Below are 23,752 nucleotides of genomic sequence, written 5' to 3' on the forward strand. Positions count from 1 at the left end.
TAGTATAGAAAAGGGAGAAGGGGCTTTTATTTGCTGTAGGCACACTATTGATTTTGTTGACCTGATTAAAAAAATACTAATTCATCTGATGGTCAGAATAAAATGACTTCTCTCAAGCTATTGTCAATGAATAAAAATGGTCTTAACCTTCCTCTGAAGAGGCATAGATTATTTAAATTATTATGGAAAGAGAATTATGACGTAATGTGCATGCAGGAAACTCATGTGAAATTTAAAAAGGTAAAGGTCCCCTGTGCAAGCACCGGGTCATTCCTGACCCATGGGGTGACGTCACATCCTGACGTTTCCAAGGCAGACTTTGTTTGCGGGGTGGTTTGCCAGTGCCTTCCCCAGTCATCTTCCCTTTACCCCCAGCAAGCTGGGTACTCATTTTACCGACCTCGGAAGGATGGAAGTATTCCCATTAGGCAGATATTTGACTTTGTATAGCCATCTGCACCCAATTGCTTTCCTTTGATCAGGCAGGTGAGTCAGGGAAAATACCTTATTATCCTGGAGAGAGTCATACTCTGACTTCATGGCTTCAAGCCAACCCTCCTTTTCTTTCCCTTCTAGCAACAACACCTCCTGGTAACTTTGTGGCTCCTTCATATACACATGGTTAACATCATTTGTTTCAAAACCATATCTTACAGGAGGAACTCCCTTGTTGCTCCTGCTTGACACTCTTGGCACAGACCTTCCACCTTGTTCACTCTCTGATGAGACCCTACTAGGAGATACCTCCAGTTCCACCTCATTCTCATCATGAGAGCTGTCAGACAAAGGAAGTAATTGCTGAGACACCTGATGCCCATGGATCTTATCCCAATTACTATTTTCACAGAAATTGGCTGATCTGCTGTACCTCAGACAATTGTGTTCATTGGCAAACCTGTAGGCTTTCATGCCTGTTTGATACCCTAGGAAAGTGAGCTTTTTGGCTCTAGCTCCTCCTTTCCTTCTCTGGTTTAAAGGCACATTTACCCAGGCTTTCACCCCAAACACTCTGAGATAGCTCAGACTCGGGTCCTTTTTGTACAGTGCCCTGTATGGGATATCATCTATGGATCTGGTCCAGATCCGATTAGAAATATAACAAGCTGCCTTTAAAGCCTCAGCCCAGAAAGTCATAGGCAGTTCTGCATCTCGCAGCATGGCATACATTTTTGTTTGCAACATCCCACCATGCCTTTCTGCAATTCCATTTTCCTGAGGGGTTGAAACATTAGCCACCCTGTGTTGCACACCTTGCTGCTGCAACCACTTGGCAAATGCATTGGACATGTACTCGCCCCCAAAGTCTGTCTGTAAAGCACTTAGCTTCTTGACCAAGCTGCTTCTGTACTCTTCTAGCCCAGTACTTGAAGGTCTCAAACACATCTGATTTCTTTTTGATGGGAAACACCCAGGTGAATCTGCTGTGATCATCTGTTAAAATTAATGCGTACCGGTTCCCTGAATGGCTCTCTCTAAAAGGACCTATGACATCGCTATGACATAGCTTTAGAGCTCTTTCAGACCTTCTATCACTGTGTCTAGCCACTGGGTAGGCTTTAGATTTGACACACTTACAGACCTCACAGTCTAGAAACCTTTCACACTTCTTCACTTTCTCTTTACCCAGTAGAGATAGTGTTTTATTTATTGCCTCATATCCAGAATGAGCTAGACGTCTATGCAATAAATGAATGCAGTTATCATGCAAGCTTTGATTAAGTACTGTCTTAGCCTTCACATGAACATTCTCCACCACATATACATTATGACATAGCTTTCCTCTCAGAAGCACCTCTCCATTCTTTGCTATCTGGCATGATTTTTCAGCAAAAGTTACAGTAAACCCTGCATTATCTAATGCACAGACACTTAGCAAATTTGTTTCAATAGTTGGCACACAAAGCACCTTTTTAAAGACATAGTCCAGTGCAGGGAACCTCACACTTCCCTCACACACCACATCTGCGTTGCTTCCATCAGCCAAGCTTACATGCTTCAGGCTTGAACTGTGTGCTTCCTGTAATAGCTCCTTCCTCTGACAAGTTGTTTGAGAAGCTCCAGAGTCTAGGATCCACATGCCAGTAGAGTCATTAGTCTCTGTCCTCACCAATTACGCTGTCTGGCTTCTGGCTGCACCTGCTGATGACTGCTCCCCTCGACTCTTTTTCTTGACGTCAGGGCAGTCGCGTTTTAAATGCCCTTTCTGACCACACAAAAAGCATCTTCTTACATTTAAAGCCACATGTTGTAAATCCAACGACAGGTGCTTTTTCTCTGCAAACTTTTCTCTGTTATCTTTTCCTCCCTCGGACCGGGCAGGCTTCCCAGATGCCGACGCAATCAATCTCCGTTCAAACTCCAACAAACGCCCAGCCGTATACTCCCACGTCAGCTGGCCTGTGTCCAGAGACTCCAAAGAAGTGATTAACATATTGTAATCCTCTGACAGAGAGCTTAATAGTATGAAGACCTTGTCTTCCTCCAACACAGCTTTCCCCCTCTGTTCCAGCATTTGAAAGCACTCTGCTAAAGAGTTCATGTGCAATCTCACTGGCGCTCCACTTTTCAAAACCGTCCGATACATCCTTCGGGTGATAGCCATCAAAGAGCCAGCTGTCTTTTGTACATAAACTTGTTTAAGGGAATTCCAAGCTGTTTTCGCCTTCAAAGCTCCTGTAATATAAACAAGCTGGTCGTCTGCCACGCTCAGCACTATGGTCGCTAGTGCCTTCTCATCTTTAATTACGTCTTGAGCTGTTTCTGGGTCTGGGGGGTCAGCTACATAATTCCACAACGCCTCTCTCTTGAGATAGTGCTGCATTCGCAATGCCCAGACCTCATAGTTGGTGGAGGTGAGCTTGTCCAAAAGCAACGCTGTAGCAGCCTGTGCCATGTCGTCAGCACCCGGCACCTCAAGCTCTGTATCACTCTCCTCCTCCGCCCCCGACAACTCACTGCCAGCAGATAGGCTCGCCTCCTCCTCTGCTCCCGACAATTCACTGCCAGCAGATAGGCTTGTCTTTTCTTCTGCTCCGTCTGAATTCACCTCAGACATTCACTCGCTCCCACTGCAGTCCACGGCACTTGTTCCACAGATAAACCTCTGTTCAGAACCTCCAGCACCTAGCGCAGTCGTTCTGGGCCCATAGCCCTGTTGGTGTTTGGAAGAAGTATCAGACACCACAGCAGCGAGTAAATACAGCAGAGTCAGCACGTAGTATAAAAGTGCTATTTTATTATACAGTGACAAAATGCTACGCAAAGCATCTACTTCTCACAACCCACAACCCAATACATATATGACACACCTATATACATATCTGGCATAGTCTCCCAGCCAATCAACTGTTGGCTGCCTTGTCTCCAGGACCATCTAGCTCAGTCCAGTACAAGCCAGTTTTTCTGCTCAGTCATTGAGCTGTCATGTGACACCACCAATCACCTGGCTGTCACTTAGATCCTTTACATCTGCTTGCCATGTGCAGTCTTACATGTCAACAGGAAGGCTGAGTCAACCTCAAGCCAGCTACACTTCCGTCGGGATCGAACTCAGGTCGTGAGCAGAGCTTTTGACTGCAGTACTGCAGCTTACCACTCTGCGCCACGGGGTTCTTATGTGAAATTAGACCATGAAAAATACTTTAAAACAATATTTGAAGGAGAAATTTACCATTCAGCAGCTAGTAATAACACTAAAGGTGCGCTGATATTTCTTAAAAATTACTAGGTATTGAGATTGTATCTTCAAAAAAAGGATAGGGAAAGTCACTTTATCTTGAAATATTTATTAGAGGTCTAGAAATTTACACGGATGCATTTATGCACCTAACAAAAAACAGAAGCCCTTCTTTGATCAGCTTGCTTGCTTGTTTGTTTGTTTGTTGCATTTATATCCCACCCTTTCCTGGCAAGCCAGGCTCAGAGCAGGTCACAACATAATCATAAATTCAAATTCATTCAAACAATAATGATGCCTCTAGCTTCTTATATGTTCTGGCACTGCAAGAGCTACTTTTACTTTACGTATCTGGTGGTAATGTCCAGTGGTACAAAAATATTGGACTGGATTATTCAAGACTTGATATTTTAGGCTGCAGAGTACCATGTGATCCTAAGATAGCTCTTTTAAATATCCCTGTAGGAATGCAGGAAAAAAAATAAAACATAATTGAAAGTTTTCTTAAGGCAGCAAGATCATTACTGGCACAAACTTGGAAGTGTGAAGAACTGCCTAGGATAGACACATGGTTTTGCAAAATATAGTATACAGTGTTTATGAAAACAAAATCTCATTATATAAGAAAATACTGGAAAGGAAAAGAGGTGCACAGGGGGAAAAATCGAGATTTGGCACCCGGTCACTGCATATCAGAACAGAAAGAAATCTAATGTGAAAGGTTATCCTAAAACTATATGTAAACTTTTTCTTTGGAGAATATCCTTTCTTTTAAGGGTAAGGAATGCCTAATTATGGATTTTACTTAGAAGTATATGCCTCTATTTCTTAATGTTAGGTGTCAAAAATACTCCAATTTTCAGACTTTTCTGAAGTAAATAAATGAGCGTCTATTGGGCTGTTTCTAATTTCAGTTTTCTTGACAGTCTAGATGTACTGTCACGGCTGTCCCCACTGCAGTGCAGTAATGCAATGAAGCTCACTTGGCTTTGGTACCAGTAACGTTTTGAACAACACACACCATAAAACTCAATAAGGCTTTATTGAAGAAAGTTAGAAAAGATATTAAAAACAAGGCATACAATTCAATGGTAGCAGAATGCATAAAATAGTGAAGCTGAGTAACTGTCTTACTGGAGTCCTAACACAGCAAAGTTGGCTTTTGAAGTGGGTAAGGGGCAAGGTAAAGGAATAAATGTTCTTCTCCCTAGCTACACTTACAAAGAAAGCTGGCCCTAACCTCCTGATCTAGAATCATAAGAGTTGGAAGGGACCACCTGGGTCATCTAGTCCAACCCCTGCACAATGCAGGAAATTCCAAACTACCTCCCACCCCCCCACCCCCAGTGACCCATACTTCATGCCCAGAAGATGGCCAAGGTGCCCTCCCTATCATGATCTGCCTAAAGTCATTGAATCAGCATTGCTGACAGATGGCCATCTAGCCTCTTAAAAACCTCTAGGGAAGGAGAGCTTACCACCTCTCCAGGAAGCCTGTTCCACTGAGGAACCTGTAAGAAAATTCTTCCTAATGTCTAGACGGAAACTCTTTTGACTTAATTTCAACCCGTTGGTTCTGGTCCAACCTTCTGGAACAACGGAAAACAACTTGGCACCCTCCTCTATATGACAGCCCTTCAAGTAATCATGGGGTTTTGCATCCACAGAAGTTTCCAGGGTATGAGTGAGTTCCGCCCCCCCCCCCCAGGTTCCCAGCTGAAATGCATGAACTAATCTAGCTAGCCTGAGAACCTGTCCTTGGAAAGAGGCTATTCAATCCTAGGAAGAGACTTTAAAAAAAAATTTTTTTATTAAGTTTTATAACATACAAAAAAGAAAATTATAACAAAAAAAGAAAAGAAAAATATAATAAACTAAAATAACATTGAAAAAACAGGAGTATCAATATATATTCATTAATACAATTTTAAGATATGATTATTAAATCTTATACCCCCTTTCCCACCACCCATCACCTCATGTGACCCTTCACCTGACTTCCGCAGAAGTGTCTTATCAGTTTTAAACTTATTTATTATTAATATAATGTATAGATATTAAAAAATACTAATTTCTATAACTCACTAAGTAACTTAATAAAATCCGTTTTTGTCCGTTTATCCCAATATGTGGTGGCCTTTTTCCACATATTTTTAAATTCTTCCATATTCTTTCCATGAAGGAATTCCGTTAATTTGGCCATCCTCATATAAGTCCATAATTTCTCCAGTCATTTATTGAAGGTTTATTCGCTTGCTTCCAAATTTTTGCAATTACAATTCTTGCAGCAGCAAAACTATATTGACAAATAATTCTGTCATTATTATTCAAATTACCTTGTGGGATTCCTATTAAACAAAATGCCGGCTTTCTTTTTACGCTAATATTAATCAAATTATTAGTTTCTCTTACAACTTTTGTCCAATTTTTTTTAATTTTTTTACATGTCCACCATGCATGCATAAAGGTACCTCTTTCCTTTCCACATTTCCAGCATAAATCCGTCTCCCCTTTTTTCATTTTAGCAATCATCACAGGTGTTATATACCATCTATAAAACATTTTATATAAATTTTCTCTAATTTCATTCGTAATTGTAAATTTAAACTCCCTTTTCCATAAATTTTCCCAGATATCCAAGTCTATATTAAATCCTAATTCCCTCATCCATTTCACCATTACTGGTTTGATTCTTTCCTGTTCCAAATTAATTTCAATTAATAATTTATATATTCTACCAATCATACCTTTATTTCCCTTCTTTAATATTTTTTCCAAATTAGATTTAGATTTATTAAAACCCAATTGGTTATCTTTATTAAATATATCTTTCAGTTTATAGTACTTAAACCAGTCTTTAATATTGAGTTCTTCCTTACTTTTTAACTCCCATTCTCCATCTTTAAATTTTATAATTTCACTATATCTATCCACATCTAAATTTAAATGGGTTCCTCTCTTCATAAATGCTTCTATTGGGCTAATCCATCCTGGAGTCATAACTTCCAAAGCCCTTTTATATTTTTTCCAGATTTGGAATAATCCTTTTCTAATAATATGTAATCCTAGGAAGAGACTTTTAAAGACTTCCCAGCACTCTGTAGTAGTCAGCTTTCTGTGCAGTTGGAAAGTACAGTAACCATTTTTAGTGCAATTTGAGTTCCTGTTTTTGAGGGAGAAATGTACCAAACTCCTCCATTTTCAGATTATTCTGAATTGGGGGCACCTTGGACTATATACGGGCCAAATCTTAGGTCCTATTTCAATCAGAAAGCACACAGGCCGTCATAGCCAGTGGACCATCCTGTACTGGGAATAGGAAGGTGGAGGTCAGGGAAAGTGATATGTATAAGCCAGCCCCTTTGAAAGTACAAACGTCCCTCTATGACAGGGGTAAGGAACCTACGGCCTACGGGCTGTTTAAGGCCTGCGACATCATTTACTGCGGCCCGCAGACTCTCCCGCAGAAGCCATCACCATTGCTGCCGCAGGGCCATGTGAGTGCATGTGTGTGTGAGGAAGCCAGGAAGGCTTCACCCCGATCACGCCGGGCCGCATGCATGGCTAGGTGCGTGTGTGTGGGGGGGAGCTGGGAAGGCTTCACCCCAATTGTGCCGGGCCACATGCGCGGCCGGGTGAGTGCGTGTGTGTATGTGGGGGAAGCCGAGAAGGCTTTTCCTGGATTGTGCCAGGCCGCCTGCGTGGCCAGGTGCGTGTGTGTGTGTGTGGGAAAGCCGGGAGGGAAGGAAGCTGGGTTTGTGTCTGTGGGGGAAGGCTTTTCTCTCTTTTCTTCCTCTTTTTCTGTCACTCTTTCTCCTTTTCTTTCTCTCCCCCTCTCTCTTTCTGTCTCTTTCTCTGTCTCCCTCTGTCCTTTTCTTTCTTTCTTTCTTTCTTTCTTTCTTTCTTTCTTTCTTTCTTTCTTTCTTTCTTTCTTTCTTTCTTTCTTTCTTTCTTTCTTTCTCTCACTCCATTTCTTTCTCCCTTTCTCTCTTTCTCTCTCTCTCTCTCTTTCTTTCCCTCCCCTTCCTTCTCTGCATAGCCTCTCCTAGGGTTGCCAACCTCCAGGTGATTGCTGGAGATTTCCTGCTATTACAGCTGATAGCCCATAAAGATCAGTTCCCCTGGAGAAAATGGCCGCTTTGGCCATTGGGCTCTATGGCATTGCAGTCCCTCCCCTCCCCAAACCCCACCCTCCTCAGGCTCCACCCCAAAAACTTCCCTCCAATGGCGAAGAGGACCTGGCAACCCTAGCCTCTCCCCCTCCCTTGCCAGGAGATCTACACCTGGTATGGCCCCCAAATGATGTTATAAATATGCAAATGGCCCTTGGCAGTAAAAAGGTTCCCCACCCCTGCTCTATGAGCATGCTGCCTGTATGCTGCTTTGCATCTAGTTAGGCAGTTGATTTTTTGAAGGGAAAGGTTCAATAGCTGCTGACTTGGCTGGATTCTCTCTTTTTTTCCATTCCAAAACTTTGCTTCTGGCAGGACTTGTTTCAAAGGGAATGTTTTGGCTGGCATGACTTTCATCAGCTGTAGCTCAGCTGGAAATGAAGCAATGTATGAGCTTGCAAGCAAGGTGTCAGATGCACATCCCACTCTTTTTATTGTGTCCTTCCTGACCTATTGTGGCAGAACGTGCTCTTATAGTTGCTGCAGATCTTTTAACTATTGCCATTGCAAAACAGTTATTTCCATACTGTGGGTGCTAATATCTACCGGTATTACTTGAGCAATATGCTGATTGTTGGGCCTAATGATGGCCTTAAGTTTTCATCAAACCGAACTATTTGCTTCGACACTGATTTGCAACATCAGGGCAGAGGGCTGCATAACTTACATAACTTTTATAAGGGCCATGATTCATGCATCCGTAGATCTGTAACATGCTAATACCTATGGTTCTTGCCTATACATATCACTCTGCAAGTATTTTTAAATGTCCTGAGGTTGCACTCCAAAGAAAAGTCTGGTTATGTGAATGGTGTGTGCGCAGCAGTGTGTGTGTGTGAAAACTGGAAGAATTATTTTCTGTTCCATTCATATATAGAAGTGAAATAGTTAAAAACAATAAAGAGCAAACAGTGGTATCGGGAAATGCTTAAAGGACTGATTATACTAGCATTGGTGGAGAGAGGGAAGCATGGACTCTTAAATGGAGGAGGTTGCTTGCAAATTATTTGCAGTTCACTGATATATAACAGAACAACAAGGGGACATTACGGTGGCAGATTCCACATGTGGTATTTGCCATGGGTTTAGTTCTGTGAGGAGGCAGTTTTTCCCCCTGCTTCCCGACAGTGGTTAGGGTTGCCAAGTCCCTCTTTGCCATCGGCGGGAGGTTTTTGGGGCAGAGCCTGAGGAAGGTGTTGGGGAATAAATAGCGAGCTTCGTTATATGTCAGACAGACAAGGGTTAAATTGATTGTATTGATGCTGACCAGTTCAAGGAGGTGATGTAATCTCCAATGTGTCAATTAGCTATTAGTCAGTGAGGATCAGTTGTAAACTTGTTGTTGGTCACGTACCCAAAATCTGCATGTTACTGCTCTTCCTTTGTCTAAGAAGAAGAGCAGTAGCCAGAACCATTTTGGATCCCAAACAGGGAGGATGGGGCATTTCTGTCTCTTCGAAATGCCATGTGCTTAAGAGTAGATTCCTGCCAGCCGCAATCTGGCAAGTTTAGGGAACTAGAGATGTAGTAAGGATTTATTGTTTTAAACTCAAGTTTTCCCTACCCTATTTTTATAGTGAGTAAAGTTTTTTTTGCTAAGACAAAGGACTTTGTCTGTTCATTGTGTTCGTGTGTCTTAATTGACTTTCACCAGCCATAATCAAACGATCCATAACCCTCTGATAAGGGATTTTTCCCAACAAGTGGTAGCACATACAGTTGTCATAACTGATTAATGGCTAGACGTGAAGTCAAAACACACAAATTTTGAATTGGGATTTTTCATGGGAACAAACGGATTACAAAACGCAACGAGGAAAGCCCTCTGTGACAGGGCTCAGCGGCTTGTCTGTGAGAGACGGCAGAGGACTTCAAACCCTGCGCTTTGTAAGCCAAGAGAAAAGAGGATTAAACTGCAAGGATGTTGAACGGAGATCCTTCCGGGTCAAGCGACGCAGTCTCAACCTCAGCGAACGTAAGTTCATCTATAAAGGGCCCCCAGACGATTGCAATCCCACCAATTAATCAAATCCCATTTGACATATGGAGAAAAGCTGTGGAACACGCCTTCAATGTCTAGAAATAAAAAGGGTCCTCACCGAGGACAAGCCAACTGATTCTGCGAGCGCAGACTTTAACAAGTTTGAAAAGGCTGATTCCCAAGCGATCTGTCTTCTTGTAAATGCAATTGTCCACACCGAAGGGAGCATCGTCTTATGTAACAACTCAGCCAAAGGGATGTGGGAGGCGCTCACTGAAAAATATGGCACAGCTTCTGAAAGCCAAATCAGGACGCTTAAGGCGAATCTATATTCAAGGAGGATGCCACCTAAAGATCAATTCATTAATTGTAGAAATTCCAGTATTTTGTTCCTTTGACTGATTGAAAATCCATTGTCTTGATCTTTTTCTATTTCCATTCCAAGATAATTTTTCACTTCACCAAGTAATTTCACTTCCACTGATTGGTTCAGCTTGTCAGCAATCTGTTTTGCAGCTGTTTCAGTGTCACAACAAATTAAAATGTCATCCACAAAGGTCAGGACATATTCCCATTGTCCATCCATATTTCTGCTGAATAAGCATTTTTCTATGCTTCCTTGTTTGAAACCTTGAGCTTCCAGTAATGAGGTTAGCTTGTGGTTCCATGCTCTAGCAGATTGTTTAAGTCCATACAAAGTCTTTTCAAGTTTACAAACTTGATTTTTAGCATCACAGTCCTTTAGTCCAGGAGGAATTTGTATATACATTTCCTCTGTCAAGTCGCCATTCAGAAAGGCGGTTTTCACATCCAGTTGTAAGATGTGTTTATTCTTAGATGCAGCTATGCTTAGCAAGGTCCTTATAGCTGTGTGTCCTATGACTGGGGCATAGGTTTCCATGTAGTCAGTTCCAAATTTCTGGGTAAAACCTTTTGCGACTAGTCTTGCTTTGTACTTGTCCACGCTTCCATCAGCGTTTCACTTTACTTTGAAAATCCATTTGCATCCCACTGTCTTTTTCCCAGGTGGGAGTTTGGTTAGTTTACAAGTTTTGTTTTTCTGCAGTGACTCTAATTTATCCTGAATTGCATTCAGCCATCTCGTCCTCTCACCATCGGGAAACTTCTGTAGTTCGTCCCAACTTGAGGGTTCCCAGTGGCTGTCCACTTCAGCATAGAGATTCAGTTTCTCCGCTGGAATGCCTTTTGTGGTCCTTGCAGATTTCCTTAAGATTGGAGAGAATTGCTCTGTTCCATCAGCCTCAGGGCCGCCCCCTTTTTTCTCTGCTGTCTCTTGACATTCCACAGGGACAGGTGGCATAAATTCCCATGCTGTATATAGAATCTCTTTGGCTTCCTCTTCACAGACCTCTGGATTATTGAATCTATTAATTCGCTTGTCATTTATGACATCTCTCTCATCAGTGTACACAGCATTCATGGCTTGTACTCTACAGTTCTTTGGATTCATTACTCAATATCCCTTTGAATGTGGGTGATAACCAACTAGTATTCCAAGTTCAGTTGTGGGACTCAGTTTCCCACTTTTCTCTCTTGGGATGTATGCATATACACGAGATCCAAAAGCTTTTTAATGGTTCAGACTAGGCTTTCTGCCATTCCATTTTTCATATGGGGTCATGTTAATGGCACTGGAAATTGACCTGTTATAAAGGTAGGCCGCTGTATTCACACATTCTCCCCAGCAGGGGTTAGGCAGACCTGCCTGTAGCAATAGACATCTTGCACTTTGCATTAGAGTTCTATTGAATCTCTCTGACAACCCATTGTGTTTGTGGGTGTAAGCAACTGAGGTTGCATGCACTAGAGAATATGATTGGATTGTGGGTGTAAGCAACTGAGGTTGCATGCACTAGAGAATATGATTGGAATGCAATAAAGCACCTTACAGGGTACTTAAGGAGAACTATCGATTTGAAATTGAAGATAACTCCGAATGATGCGCCAAGACTGACAGGATACATGGATGCTGATTTAGCTGGAGATATAACGGACAGCAAATCTACAAGTGGATATCTATTCTTTGAAGAAAATCTAGTCACTTGGACAAGTCAAAAACAGCAATTGTTGCAAACTCTTCAATGGAAGCTGAGTGCATAGCAGCCAGTAACGCATGCGTGGAATTAGAGGAGATACTTGAATTACTACGCAACTTTGGAATAGATGGACTGACACCTGTTACAATGTTTGAGAACAATCAAGCATGCATAGTGCTACTGAACAGCGGGAATGCCAAAAAGGGAAGAGAACATCTTCGACTCAAGATTGACTCAGTGAAGGACAAGCAAAGAAGGGGACTTATAAATGTAAAATACTGCGAAAGTAAAGAGATGGTGGCTGACATTCTGACGAAGCCACTGCATAGACAACAGTTTGAATATTTACGTGATGCTTTATGTTTGCATGCCTGAATACAACAGAAGCTCGAAAAAGGGTTTGTTGGGGAATAGATAGCGAGCTTTGTTATATGTCAGACAGACAAGGGTTAAATTGATTGTATTGATGCTGACCAGTTCAAGAAGGTGATGTAATCTCCAATGTGTCAATCAGCTATTGGTCAGTGAGGATCAGTTGTAAACATGTTGTTGGTCACGTACCCAAAATCTGCATGTTACTGCTCTTCCTTTGTCTAAGAAGAAGAGCAGTAGCCAGAACCATTTTGGATCCCAAACAGGGAGGATGGGGCATTTCTGTCTCTTCGAAATGCCATGTGCTTAAGAGTAGATTCCTGCCAGCTGCAATATGGCAAGTTTAGGGAACTAGAGATGTAGTAAGGATTTATTGTTTTAAACTCAAGTTTTCCCTACCCTATTTTTATAGTGAGTAGTTTGTTTTGCTAAGACAAAGGACTTTGTCTGTTCATTGTGTTCGTGTGTCTTGACTTTCACCAGCCATAATCAAACGATCCATAACCCTCTGATAAGGGATTTTTCTCAACAGAAGGTGGGATTTGGGGAGAGGAGGGACTTCAATGCCATAGAGTCCAGTTGCCAAAGCAGCCATTTTCTCCAGGTGAACAGATCTCTATAGGCTGGAGATTAGTTTTAATGGTAGGAGATCTCCAGCTAGTACTTGGAGGTTGGCAACTCCATGCACCTCAAGGGGGGGGGGGTTTCCCCGGCTTTTCTTCCATCTTTCCTGAACCTGCTTTGCTGTGAAATTTTGGGACGCATTACAACAGGGGTGGGAAACGTCAGGCCCGGGGGCCATTTAAGGCCCGCGAAATCATTTGGTCTGGCCCTTCGTGGGTCCTGGCAGATCTCTAGCTCAGAAGGATCTAAGACTGGCGATCCTCCCCCTCCCGTGGACAGGAATAGCCTCTATTCAAGGCAAACGTGGGTTTGTTTTGCCGAGAAAAGGAACCTTTTCCCCCCCTTGCAGAAGATGCAAGGAACCTTTCCCCCCCCTTGCATTAGCTATGGAGCTGCTAGGACCGCCCAAGAAACTGTATTAACCCTTTCCCACCCGGGCCGTGGAGAAACGTATTCCCTCTGCACTACAAGAGGGCTGGAGGCAAAAGTGGCGACAATGGAGGGGTTAAAGGGGGCAGGGCCAGAAGGTGCGGGGAGGGGGCAAGTTCTTAGCCAGTGTGTCCTCATGAACAATTAAGACGCCTACAATAACTAAAAGTATAATCTTTGTCCATTGGGTGCAATATATTCCAGGGATCAACCATACCTGGCTCATGCAGCAAGGGGAGGAAACTGCTGTCCTAGAGGCAGGAGCTGGAAAATTGGCTGCTGTGTGGGCAGGACCAGAAAGTGACAGTCCCCCCACCCCCAAGAAGGCGGCCAACCAAGCCCCAAGCAGGCAGCTGTCCCAGACGACACACACACACACACACACACACACATGGCGCGGGCAAGCAGGCAGGCATCTAACCGGTGGCGCACTCGCCCACCTAGTGGCACAGGATGGTCTGTTGCACCAACCAGGCATAGCCATCCAGCCACACGCCGGAGTTGCTCCTTCTCCGCATGGTCGGGGCCGCATTCTACAGCCGGCTCCTGCTACCTCCGCCTGCAGGGGTGACATGAGGACACACTGGCTAAGAACTTGCCCCCTCCCCGCACCTTCTGGCCCTGCCCCCTTTAACCCCTCCATTGTCGCCACTTTTGCCTCCAGCCCTCTTGTAGTACAGAGGGAATACGTTTCTCCACGGCCCGGGTGGGAAAGGGTTAATACAGTTTCTTGGGCGGTCCTAGCAGCTCCATAGCTAATGACTCTTCTGCAAGGGGGGGGGAAGGTTCCTTTTCTCGGCAAAACAAACCCACGTCTGCCTTGAATAGAGGCTATTCCTGTCCACGGGAGGGGGAGGATCGCCAGTCTTAGATCCTTCTGAGCTAGAGATCTGCCAGGACCCACGAAGGGCCAGACCAAATGATTTCGCGGGCCTTAAATGGCCCCCGGGCCTGACGTTCCCCACCCCTGCTGTAGTCAAATGCAGTCGATAGTGATCAATTTCAGCACATTTGCAGAATGCGAAAAGGGAAGTCCAGTTTCTAACCCTTTTCAAAACACTATCATCAATCGCATATAGTTGCGTGCTAAGATGAAAGTGACCCACAGGTGCTTAACGTCCTTTCTTAGCGATCCTGTACAAATGCTTCGTTGGCACTCAAAGCCTCAGTCTAGCGATACAAAATGTAATAATATTATACTGTATTTATGTGCTAAGGTGTAACAAAAAAGCTGAGTTGTCATTAACATATAGAGTGAAAGACATCCCGAAATAAATGAATGCAAATACAGACCATTTAAATGGAGACTCTGTCCAGCAGAAATGGCTCCCAGCCACCTTCTGCTTGGAAAGCCTGTCTTTCAGCAATGGGGAAATGAAGCTGGTCAGTTTTGGGGAGTCTTGCAGTACGAAGACCTGGAAGGGCCAGGCAGCTCCCAGCAACCTCTGCTTTGGTTATATAAATGAAGGCCCATTAGAAAAATGGATCAGTGCCGCACCCACCGCACAAGTCCGGCTTTTGGCTGGCCATGTTGGGGAAAATGCTACTCTAACTTTAAGGGCCCTCCAGATGCCAGTTGTCAGCTGCCTCTGTTTCATCCCAGGGAGAACCCACCCGCATTGAGGTGGGTTCTTGGGGGAAGGCTCCTTGGAGGGAACAGCCATCTGTACAGGTGTGCAGTTCCTTTCAGGACCCCCAGGCTTCTGCAGTTGTCCTTGGGCATGAGAAACAATTGCCCAAGGCACTGAAGCAGAATATTTGCTCTTCGGTGATCTTGAGGATTCCTAGCTCTGAGTTCACTGCTTGCCCTTCCCCTTTTCAGGGGAAGCAAAAAATGGTGTGTGTGTGTTTTTAACACAACACTCCAGAGGCAGCCTTGGAAAGCTCCCCTCTGTGCCTCCAGTGAATTGCCATGGCCATCCCTACGTCATCTGGGCGGCATCTGTCCAGGTGACATATCGCTCTTCGAGGGATCAGGGCCACAGCTCCCATCTCCCTTACCAACCCCCACCCCCACCCCCGGCCAGGCGGCAGCTACTAGGATGTGTGGTTGATAGGCTGAGGGGAAGAAGGGGGGGCTCCAAAAGGGGCCCTCCCTTCTTCACCGAGTGGTCCGGAAGCAGTGTGGTGGCATGAATGGGTGGGAGGGGAGAGGTGATGTTCCCCAACGGAAGGGGACATCTTCCACCGCCCTCCCACGTCATCCCTTACCTCATATAATGGCAGCCTATGGACTGTGCCATCATTTTTGATGGCGCAACTTTGTGCCAGAAAAAGGGTGTGTTCCTAGGCCAAAAGGGCACAGGGAGCCGACTAACACTGACCACACACCCTGAACCACCCCTTTTATTCAGGCACAGCACCCTGTGCCACTGATGCACCAGCATGCAGCCGCCTTGCAGCTGTGCCGGCACTAAAGCTGCCAACCTCCAGGTAGTAGCTGGAGATCTCCTGCTATTACAACTGAACTCCAGCTCATAGAGATCAGTTCACCTGGAGAAAATGGCCGCTTTGGCAATTGGACTCTATGGCATTGAAGTCCCGCCCCTCCCCAAACCCTGTCCTCCTCAGGCTCTACCCCCAAAACCTCCCGTTGGTGGCAAAGAGGGGCCTGGCAACCCTAGCTGGCATGCAAAAGCTGTGCATGTAATGCCTGTGTTATAATATTAATTTCGAATTAATATAACACAGTGGGAGGTTGATAGTTCAAAGCAGTAGTTTTATTGAGCTCAATATACATACCGGATGAAACTGCCCTAATGCGCAGGACAGTCTTCATACAGAACAAAGGATTGCTACCCCAGTTATAACTTCTGGTTAGGGATGTTCCAATTACGTCGACTTACCAAACATTGGTTGTCTGCCTTTCTTTAATTAACATTGTATATAGAGATTGGTAGAAGCTGTTTCTAAGCAAGCACTTGGTCTTGTGATTCACATTCCTAACAGTGAAGGTAAGACACTGTTTTTCTCTACAGGGGAAAGCCTGTACCAGGCAATGTGTTCTGTTGGCCTCTTATAGTTATGGATGCCAACGTTCCCAAAGTTTCCATGTGTGGGTAGAATATATTTGCCTGATGCTATGCTCTATTCTTGAGCATAGCACCTCATGAACCTATGAATGTTTATACATATGAAAGAATATATGTTTTCCTATAAATGAAGTTTATAGGCACTTCATGCAGTGGTGCTGGGCCTTTGCGCCAGCAAAAATGGACCTTATGCCAGCTTGCTTATTTGTTTGTTTGTTTAATTCAGTTTATGCCCTGCCTTTTCCCAACTCAGGCTGGGCTCAGGGTGGCTTCCAACAATAGTTATCATACAATGTAAATAAGTTAAGAACATCATATATAAACACACACAAATTAAAAGATTAACAAAAGGTCATCCAATTTAATCTACTATAATAACAATAAGATATTTCCTAAAGGTGGGGAAGTCCCAGGACGGTCATAAGCAGAGGGTCAAACAATGTAATCTGATAAAAATCTCCCAGGGATGGAGATAAGGAAAAGGGAAAGGAAGGGAGGCCAACTGCTCCATTTGCGGCGGCTGCCTCAGCCATATGCCTGGTGGAACATCTCTGTCTTACAGGCCATTCAGAACTCGCACAGGGCTCAGGGCTCATTGGAAAGAGAGTTCCACCAGGCTGGAGCCAGAACCAAATAAGCCCTGGCTTTGGTTGAGGACAGCTGGATAATCCAGGGGCCACCAATAAATTATTTCCTGACAAGCATAAAGCTCTCGGGGGGGGGGGGTGTATCAGGAGAGGCAGTCCCGCAGATACAAAGGTCCCAGACCATTTAGGGCTTTGAAAGTAAGAACCAAAACCTTGAAGTTGATCCAGTATTCAATCTGGAGTCAGTGCAGCTGGCGGAGCACAGGTTGAATATGTGCTCTCCAAGGGGTCCCTGCATTCTGGCCCCGCTGAAGCATCTGGAGCAACCTCAAGGGCAGCCCTGTGTAAAGCGATTAGATATGCCGGCGTAGGGGGTCGGTCTGCCCCCTCTACTCCTTCAGCCCCCCCTTAGGATTCTGCTGTAAATTCAGTTTTCCTCATGAATTTTTTGAATTGGATTTGAATTCTTGATTCCTCTCCCAGATCTAAGGCGATGACTAATGACATATTTTCCACTCTATTCCCTCTTGAGAGGGGTACTAGACAGGTTTGCCCTCTTTCTCCTTTATTTTTTATTTGTGTCTAGAAACTTTGACTTATGCTATTAGATAAAATAATAATATTAATGGCTTTGTTCATAACAGAATTTAAAATTATTCTTTATGCAGATTATCTTTTATTATTTATTTTGGAACATCAGTCTTTCATTCCTGCATTAAGGAATACAACTAATACCTTTGGAGACTTGTCTGGATAGTCCATTAATTGGGCAAAGTCTGAGTTGATGCCACTGGGAGACAAGATATCACGGAGTGTATTTGCCTATGGACATTTTTGGTGGTGCCCCGATGTCATTACTTTTCCTGGAATACTGATTCCCAGAGATAGTGCGCACATTATTATGCTAAATTTTAACAAGCTAATTGCTGTTGCATGTTTGGATTTGGACAGATGGGCAACTTTAAACTTGTCTGTATGGGACAAAGTAAATTCACTCAAAAAGAATATTATACCTAAGTGTTTATATTCCACGTGCAATTCCTTTCTATATACCTTGCAGATATATTCATAAAATTAATTATTTGTTTTGGAAATTTATGTGGGGTTCCTCGCCACCTCAGGTTTCTTTAAAGAGGATGCAACTTCCATTCAATGAAGGTGGATTTGGTTTCCCTGATCTTAGTTTATATCATCAAGCATACGTTAACTTGCACTAATTATTGGGATTGTTCCTTCAGTTGGGCTCTTTTGGAGGCCTGTTGTCTCTGGCACTCTCAAAGTGGAATGCATTAGGGTCTACTTATGCTACTGTGGATCCCATTCCGCTTGCAATTTCTGCAGCTAGAGAAAAACGGTTTATAATGGCATGAAAATATCCATTTGATTGATTTTCACATGCTAAATCAACCTTATGGGCCAGTGTTTGGGACTCCCCAAAATCAACCTTATGATTTGAAAATTGGGAAGAAATCTTTTTTATGGAAGGCTTGGGCCGATAGAGGCATTTTTACATTGGACCAATTGATAGGTACTTGGATGGGAGTCCAGCAAGGAGGACTTTGCAGAGGAAGGCATCTCTGCTTAATCACTTGCTTTGAAAGCCTTATGGGGTTGCCATAAGTTGGCTGCGAATTGATGGCACTTTACCTGCACACAGCGTACTCTTTACAGGACTCTACTGCATCTTTCATTACTGTTTGTGATGTAGTCTACAGCGCTGCATTTTGGAATTTATTGTCAAGATCCGCTTGAGTTGGTTCTGAGTCCGGGGCTGTCTCACTGTCCAAGGTTGCTTTAGTTGGTCAAGTGTCCCAGGACAGAACCTCAAAACAGAGCAAGAGAGGGTTTCTGTTCACTCAATTTATACACTCTGCTCTTCTGATTACCTATTCTCACCTGCCAGGGAATGTTCCTCCATGGCCACTCCTGGGCATGCTTTTAAATGCTTCCCCAAGGGAAAGCCCACCCTGGGCTCAGCCCCCCCCAACCCTTTCCTGGGGAGTGACAGCCCCCTGGTCCAATGGATTCTTGCCTTGGATTGGTGAGCTCACTGTCCCTTTCCCCTGGACTTCTTTAAGGAGCTGGCTGCCCGGGCCAACCTCCTCTAAGTACAGAGTTGCCAGGTCCCTCTTCACAACTGGCAGGAGGTTTTTGGGGTGCAGCCTGAGGAGGACGGGGTTTTGGGAGGAGAGGGATTTCAATGCCATAGAGTCCAATTGCCAAAGCAGCCATTTTCTCCAGGTGAATTGATCTCTATCAGCTGGAGATCAGTTGTAATAGTAGGAGATCTCCACCTAGTACCTGGAGGTTGGCAACCCTATCTAAGAAGGTCAGTGCTGCCTGCTCCCCCTGCCCCTTTATTAGAGCTCCCCTGGGTCTCAGTGCCAGGGTCATCTCTGGTAGGAGCTCGGATGGGTTCTGCACGCTGAGCACGCTGCTGAGAGACAGCTGGGCTCTTTCAAGCTGTCTGACTCCAGAGTAGACTCCATCAAGGCCACGCCCTGTTGCAACCTAACAGACGACTTCCTCAGCCTCAGGGCTTGCTGGTGCAGTGCGCCTTCAGTAGGGCTTGCAGTCCCCTGGGGCAAGTGCAGGGGTGGAGGCACTGACCCCAAATATTTATTATAAAAGGCCTTGGGTAAACCTCCAACTGCAATATGATAATAACTCTGACCTATTTTCCAGGGTTGCTGAAAGATTACTGAGATAAAGTATGTGAACAGCTTTGAGCATCTTAAATATATAATTATATATAAGTGCTAAGTATGTAACTATATGGTTTCTGAAGTTTGTCCTCCTTCTGGAATATCTGGTTTTGTCCCTGTATCTCTCCTGCAGCCCAAGAGCTATTCTGTTGATTTTTTCCCCCTTGAGTGTCTGTGTGTCACTCAAAGTGGCGATAATGTCCTTTAAGATAGTGCACTCCAGGCTACTGACAGAAGTACAGGCAGTTCTATGAGTTCAGAGAAAATGGGGGTAAAGTTCAAGAAGGATAGAAGCTGCCAAGGGCTGATTTCATAAAGAAACAGCCAAGGTATTGTGCGGACCAGAGAATCACTGTTGGGTCAATGGTCCCAAACTGTTCGTAAAATCAGAATCTTTGTTAGATAAGAGCATAAGAAAATCCATGCTGGATCAGACCAAGGGCCATCAAGTCCAGCAGTCTGTTCACACAGTGGCCAACCAGGTGCCTCTAGGAAGCCCACAAACAAGACGACTACAGCAGCATCCTACCTGTATTCCACAGTACCTAATATGATAGGCATCCTCCTGGAGAGAATAGGTATGCATCATGACTAGTATCTATTTTTACCAGTAGCCATGAATAACCCTCTCCTCCATGAACATGTCCACTCCCCTCTTAAAGCCTTCCAAGTTGGCGGCCATCACCACATCCTAGGGCAGGGAGTTCCACAGTTTAACTATGCGTTGTTTGAAGAAATACTTCCTTTTATCTGTTTTGAATCTCTTACCCTCTAGCTTCAGCAGATGACCATGCATCCTAGTATTATGAGAGAGGGAGAAGCTTTTCTCCCTATCCACTCGCTCCATACCATGCATAATTTTATAGACCTCTATCATGTTTCCCCTTAATCACTTCCTTTCCAAGCTAAGCAGCCCTAAGTGTTTTTACTGCTCCTCATAGGGCAGTTGCTCTAGCCCCCTGATCATTGTGGTTGCTCTCTTCTGCGCCTTCTCAAGCTCTGCAATATCCTTTTTTAGGTGTGGTGACCAGAACTGTGCACAGTATTCCAAGTGTGGTCTCACCATAGATTTGTACAAGAGCAGTATGATAGCAGCAGTTTTATTCTCTATTCCTTGTCTAATTACAGCTAGCATTGAATTTGCCTTTTTTACAGCAGCCACACACTGGGTTGACATCTTCATCAAACTATCCACTACCAACCCAAGATCCCTTTCTTGGTCTGTCGCTGCCAGCACAGATCCCATCAGTGTATATGTAAAGTTGGGATTTGTTGCCCCAATATTCAAGTGTGGTTTGGAGCAGTGGACTCTGATCTGGAGAATCGGGTTTGATTCCCACTCCTCCACATGAATGGCGGAGGCTAATCTGGTGGACTGGATTTGTTTCCCCACTCCTACACATGAAACCAGCTGGGTGACCTTGGGCTAGTCACACTCTCTCAGCCTCACCTACCTCACAGGGTGTTTATTGTGGGAAGGGGAAGGGAAGATGATTGTAACCCGTTTGATTCTTCCTTAAGTGGTAGAGTAAGTCGACATATACAACCCAACTCTTCTTATTTTTTACACCTGCTCATATTGAATCTCATTTTCCATTTTAATGCCCATTCTTCCAGTTTGGAGAGATCCTTTTGGAACTCTTCATAGTCCAATTTTGTTTTAACCCCCCTAAATAAATTGGTATGATCTGCAAACTTGGCCCCTCGCTGTTCGCCCCCAACTCCAGGTCACTGTTGATGAACAGGTTAAAAAGCACTGGTTCCAACACAGATCCCTGAGGGACCCCACTGCTCACATCCCTCCATCGTGAGAACTAACCATTGATTCCTACTCTCTGCTTCCTATTTTTCAGCCAGCTCTCAATCCATAAGAGGACTTGTCCTCATATCCCATGACTATGAAGTCTGCTTAGCAGTCTTTGTGTTTTGTGTGTGGAGGGGAGACTTTGTCAAAAGCCTTTTGGAAATCCAAATGCACAATGTCCACAGGCTCATTTCTGTCCACATGCTTATCGACACTTTCAAAAAACTCAAAGGTTAGTGAGACAGGACCTACCTTTACAGAAGCCATGTTGGGTTTTGCACAGCAGGGCTTGCCCTTTGATATGCTTCACAATTCTATCTTTAATAATGCTTTCCATCAATTTACCCAGAATGGATGTTAAGCTAACTGGCCTGTAATTTCCTGGGTCCCCCCTGGAACCTTTTTTTATAAATGGGTGTTACATTGGCCATTTCCAGTCCTCTAGTACAGAGGCTATTCTAAGGGGCATCCCAGCCTGACCTTAGCTCCATTTTACAGCTCTATTGATCATATCCTTTATGGCGTAGTTTGGAAATTGATATATTGATGTCATAGGTTATAGGACCAACAGAGTAGTGAGGTTTCATAGAAGATGTGAAGTCCACACATTTTAATGAAAGGGAGCAACATGGTAGTTATATTCTGGAAAAACAATAAGGTTGGTATGTCATTCCAAGCAATCTAACTACTGTTGAAAGTTTTTGTGGGCAATCAAGAGAATACAGACTTAATGGTAAAAAGACCATCTGTCATTTTCTTCAAGTAAACCAATGTCAGGCATTCCTTCACAGGTTTGAAGTCCTCAGCCTGAAACATACATCAACCTTTTTATTTCTTCTCATAAGGAGAGTCACTTTGAACAAGGGTTTTGATGCTATGCTCAAGTGGCCAGAACACAACAAGCTGAAGGCTCAAACCAGACAAGACAGTGGTAATGCTGGTTGGGAGACTGATGCTTTGGAACGGGGTCCCCAACATGATTCTCATGGGTGCCATGGAACCCGCCAAGCGGTTTTAGGAAATGGGTGGGACCAGCTAGGGCTTTTGCCCAGCAAGCCTTCTGATTGGATGTGCAGATTTTTTATAATGTTGCTTTGGCAGCAGCTGCCACCACAGCACAAAAATCTACACTGTGTTACTGAAGTTAAGTTGTGGCAATCATTTTCTGTCTGGTTCTGCCTCCTGTGGCAGCCATGTTGTTGTTGTGCCCACCATGCCTTGTCAGAATTTCAAATTTGCCCACAGGCTCGAAAAGGTTGGGGACCGTTGCTTTGGATGAAGTTAATGGATTGAGTGGAGCTGGCATTTGCAGACCAGGTTATGAACTTGGGGGTACTCATGGACCCAGCCTTGCTGTTTGAAAAGCAGGCTCACATGAGCTGCCAACTCTCTCTTTTCTTACACTCACTGACCTGGCTACATTAATCCACATTTTTGTAACCTTCTCGTTTGATTACTGTAACATCCTCAACATTGGGGTTCCCTTGAAGACAACCCAGATGCTGCAACTGGTTCAGAATGAGGCAGCCCAATTATCAGCAGTTAGCAGATGGGAACACATCTTTCCTATTTTAAAACAGCTACACTGGCTAACAGTTTGTTTCCAAGTGCACTTGAAGGTGATGGTTGGTTTTGTTGTTATTACCATCATCATAATTATCGCCATCATCCTAGTTTGACATTCTAACCACTATAGCACATTGGCTTTCACACTGGTTATGATATTTAAAGGCCTTCACAGCTTAGGACTCATACCTAAAACATCATCTCTTACCAACTATGTGCCAACTATAGTCTTTAGGCTGCCACCAACTGACTGCTCCCATGTTTAAGGTTAGTTCACCTGGTGTTGACGAGAGCCCATGCTTTTTCTATTGTAGCCATCACCCTATGGCAGGGGTCTCCAACCTTTTTGAGCCTGTGGGCACCTTGAAATTTTGACACAGTGTGGTGGGCACAGCCACAGAATGGCTACCATAAAATGGCTGCTGCAGGAGGTGGAGCCAGCTACAAAATGGTTGCCCCAGCTTACCTTCAGTCACACTATGAAGATTCTTGTATTATGGTGCCAGCTATCGCCAAATCAACACTTTTAAAAATGCACAGCCAATTAAATCTCCAGTGGCCAATCAGAAGCCTTGCTGGGCAAAAGCCCCACCTGGCCCACCCACTTTCTAAAACCACTTGGCAGGCACCAGGAAGAGTATTGGTGGATGCCCCCTGCCCTATTGAATGTTCTCAGTACAGGAAACAATACAATGTCAATACAAATAAGTTGTGACCAAACATTTCCAGAATGGGAAACAGTAATAT

The sequence above is a fragment of the Euleptes europaea genome, chromosome 2, assembly GCF_029931775.1.
Source record: "Euleptes europaea isolate rEulEur1 chromosome 2, rEulEur1.hap1, whole genome shotgun sequence".
NCBI classification, from domain to species: domain Eukaryota; kingdom Metazoa; phylum Chordata; class Lepidosauria; order Squamata; family Sphaerodactylidae; genus Euleptes; species Euleptes europaea.